Source organism: Echinops telfairi, unplaced genomic scaffold (assembly GCF_000313985.2).
Source record: "Echinops telfairi isolate 266 unplaced genomic scaffold, ASM31398v2 ScPeMD7_7407;HRSCAF=8445, whole genome shotgun sequence".
Classification (NCBI taxonomy): Eukaryota; Metazoa; Chordata; class Mammalia; order Afrosoricida; family Tenrecidae; genus Echinops; species Echinops telfairi.
The window spans coordinates 5,564,334-5,568,456 of record NW_022111307.1 but is presented as its reverse complement, the minus strand read 5'-3'; the positions used below and the strand labels follow the sequence as shown (position 1 = coordinate 5,568,456).

Below are 4,123 nucleotides of genomic sequence, written 5' to 3'. Positions count from 1 at the left end.
GCATTTTTATCTTCCTTTTTATTTCTGTTTGTATCTTTTGGGCAATTCACTAATTTACTCAGTGAATCTTGAAGCAGGCCTCTTCCTAAAACACATATCAGAGAGTTCACACTTTTCAATAGTAAAGTACAATGTGTGTTTGCTGTAAACGTGCAGAGCTTTAGCTGCCTCCTGGAGGCAACTGCTGCCAGCTAGCTGCTCCTGCCGTCTGTCTCAGAGCTTGAGCTTGCAGGTGTCGCCGACAAACCCTCCTGAGGCAAAGGCGGGCCGATTTAGAATCTCTCTTCATTTCCACTAGACAGCACTGCGTACCATGGCTGGAGGGGAAGAATGTGACCCCTGCCCTCTTTCCCACTGCACCCCATCCCTACCTTGCCCCGTCCAAAACTTGCTGGTGGTACACACCCAGGGTGACCCCATGTGTGTCAGCGTCAAGCTGTGCCTCTTGACATTTTCAACGGTCTTGAACTCTCTGTGGAGCACCATTTCACCTTGCAATAGGTAGGCTTCCCAGAAGCCAGAATCAAGTCCATGGCCAGCAACACCAGCTGGGGGTATCTGTCTTCAAAACTAAACCAAATTCACTGCCAGCCCATCAGTTCTGACTCATAGAGTAGAACCACCCCGGGTGGTTTCCGAGATGGTCAATCTCTATGGGAGTCGAACGCTTCACGTTTCTCCTGTAGAGAGGCTCAGTGGTTTTGGCCTGCTGATTGTTTGGCTAGCAGCCCAATGTGCAACCCACTATGTGTCACACACACACACACATCACTGCCATCGAGTCAATTCCAACTCGCAGTGACCCCATAGCACAGGCTATAACTACTGTACTCCTGTGCCTTTTTGAGACTGGAGCTTTTAGGTGGTAGAAAACCTAGTCTCTCTCCCAAGGACTGGCTGGTGACTTAGAACTGCTGACTTTGGGATCAACAGACCAATGGGTTACCCACTCACTCACTGCCATCAGGTAAATTCTGACTCATGGTGACCCTGTCGGACAGAGTAGAACTGCCCCTGTGAGTTTCTGACCCTGTGACTCTGTACTAGAGTAGAAGGCCTCATCTGTCTCCCGCAGAGCAGCTGGTAGTTCCTAACAGTGGAGCTCATGGTGGGCAGCCCAGTGAATGATCACCATGCCATCAGGGCTCCTCCGTTACCACCAGAGGGCTTTAAAATGTTTGTGCAAAAATTCCATTACCTTTTCATTCAAAATTTCCATGAACTCTTTGAAGTCTGTGTGTGTGTGTATACAATGAGAGAGGGGCAAAGAAAGTGGGAGAAGAGAGGAGAGAAGAGAGGAGAGATAGAGAGGGCGATTAGGGGGTATCTAAGTCCCACTGCCACCCACTCCAGGTCACCCCATAGCCCCAGGCTGTGGGTTGTCTGGTTAATAACTTTTCTATAAACCTATCTTTGAGCTCATTAACAGGGGGCATACAGAGACTTTGGACCTGCATTTTGTTACATCAGACAGTAAACTAACTTTGAACTGTTTGTTAGTTTTGGATTTTTCACCAAGAGATAATGCCAACAGTCCTTTTGCCTACAACCCCCATGTCCATGTGGTTTCTCTTGGTGGGAACGTTCCACCTTAAGGAATGCATAGCTCTTCATACATTTTGGTTAAAATTCCATGCTCTCTGTTCAGTTCTCAAAATATCCTGCAGATTCGCTATGTACAGTGAGTCACCATTGTTTTCTACTAGCATTCAAACGCCAAGGGTGAAAATCTGGCTCTTCTGCAGGGCACCGCTGCCTATCCTAGGCAGTGCTCGATCTTGCCCCAGGAACCGCTGCTCTGCACCACCAGCAGCTCAGAGGCATGACCGATCCTTGCCCTGGACCCTGCACAGTGCCTTTGCCTGCCCAGCCGAAGCCCCAGAGGACAGGGTGTCAGCAAGGCAGTTCTAGGTAGAATGTGAGAGGCGCCTCTTTGCCTTTCTGAGCGGCATCCAGACAGAAACGCTTGAACTTCCTGAGTTTGGCCAGCAACAACCCGTTTTTTTTAAAGCTCTTCCTTGAAACAGAATTCAAAGAAGGGCTAGGCTAAGAGACAAATCTGGGTGAGAGCCACGATTTTGTTGTTCCCTTTGACCAGGAAGAAAGGCTTTACTTCCTGTCAGACCCTGCTGCTTCCCAGGGGAGGCTGTCTCCCCTCAAGGCTCCTGTGGCCCAGACACCTGGTCTCCTCGAGGCAGGTCCCAGCAGTGCCCAGGCACATGGCCACGCAGGTTAGGAGACAACTGGGAACCAGGCCCAAGCTGAACCTACCAACTACTCTCTCACCATTCTGTGTAACTTAGCAGATGAGCTCAAACTTTTTGAAGCCATGGGGAAAGATATTGGGGGAAAAAAGACCAGAGTTCGCTGACCAAGTGGAAAAGTTTAATATTTATACAAAGCAAAGGGGAAGAAATCAACATATATATTGGTCTGCTAGTCACGGCCCACGTTGTTAATAGAAAATTATAAAACTTGACCTTCAAATATTTGGGTAATAAGGTGGTAGACAGGAGCTCTGGTGTAGTGGTTACGCTTTGGGCTACAAACCACAAGGTGAGCAGTTCAAAACCACCAGCAGCTCCTTGGCAGAAAGACGGGGCTTTTTGTAAATAGTTACTTTTGTAAAGTTGCTCATGGGGCAGGTCTCTCGTCTTATAGGCTTGCTACCAGTCAGTACCGGCTGGAAGGCAGTGAGAAGGGAGAAGACAGATTTTGAGCTTTGGGGAGAAAGGGTGTCTTTTCCTTCTCATCAGTGCCATCCTAAGTATCACTGTAGGTACAATATTGAGGGATAATGCTCACACCGTTTGTTTTAGATGCTGGTGGGAATGCGCGCTCCACGACCTGCCTGCTAGGCAAATCCACACCCGGAGACTCGGGAATTCGAGACTGGATTTTCTCTTCTGATTGATTAGTTGACCTTTTTATTGGTGGTTTTTCTTTTTTTCAGTCTTATTTCAAAAGTCCTATTTCGCGATTAGGAATGTCCATTTGATACTTTTCAAGCTGCCGCCCCACTCCCCAGTTGCCCCTGGACCTCACGCATGTGCTGCGGCTAGACTTGGCTTCTCGGCTTGCCTGAACGGCTCCGAGTGGAAAAGTACACAGATGGCCCTCAAAAGGCCAGCAGAGCACGGTCCTACTCTGGTACCTAAACATAGGGCTCAACGTTTCAGAGATTTCTTCCCATTCCCTAAACACCATCCGTCTTTCCCACCTCTTGACTTGGCCTACATATTCCCTCCACCCAGCCTGCCGCGATCCCGTTGCTCGCCCGGAATGCTGCCCATCCCCAGGGTCAAATCCACGGCGCCCCTTCCACCCCCCATCCCTTGCCCACCTTCAGTTGGAAAGGACTCTCTTCTGGCCCATGAACGCCTACAGCACCCGGCTCCTCTTACGTGCAGCCATGAACAGCGGGGCTGGCTGCATAGTTGCAGGGCCCGTAGCAAAACGGACACGATTCAAAAAGGTATTCAGAATTTCAAAATGGTGACGGAAAAAAAAAAATCAGAGCAAGTACAGGGCCCATTTGTGTGTGCAGCCCTGCTGGAGCACCCCGGAAGCTGGCCCTGAAGATTAAACTTGTGGACTGGACCCCTTCTTGGGGGACCTGCTTGCTGCACCCCTCGTCCTAAGCCCTGTGTCAGGGCACTCCTTTTGGTGGGGACTCAGCTTTGTGCCTCTGGGCCGCCCCACCCTCTGACCCTCGCCTTATCCAGGACACTGCCTGGCTGAGGCCCTTCGATTGGCCCGGGGCACAAGGAACGGCAAACACGATTGGTTCTTTTGCCACCTGATCACTGTCTCTCCTGTTGCCAAACATGTCCAACGAACTTCTCTTTGTTGCCATTGTTTGTATGCATCAGCTAGATGGATCCTTTGCCTATTTTTGATCCGTTGTATTTCTTCTCTCCAACTGAATGACAACCCCAGATGTTACCTAATGCCCCGTGTGTGAAGTGTACTGCCGCCTTTAATGCTCCAACAATCTTCTTTTTTAGTTGTAGTAAGTATCTGTATCGAAATATTTGCCCTGACCACATTCTTTACATGTACAATCTAGTCGCATGAATTGTATTCATCAGACTCCAATGATGATGCTGTAATGATTCATAGT

General features: G+C 49.3%; 1 long non-coding RNA gene across 1 annotated transcript in view; it reads right to left on the bottom strand.

Annotated features, from left to right (window-relative positions):
- Positions 1–3,628, bottom strand: part of LOC123522419 — a 16,921-nt gene extending 13,293 nt beyond the window's left edge. The window contains exon 1 of the long non-coding RNA XR_006680690.1: positions 3,344–3,628. This is a non-coding gene — a long non-coding RNA (uncharacterized LOC123522419). The remainder of the gene's footprint in view (positions 1–3,343) is intronic.
- Between the last annotated feature and the right edge of the window lie 495 nt (positions 3,629–4,123).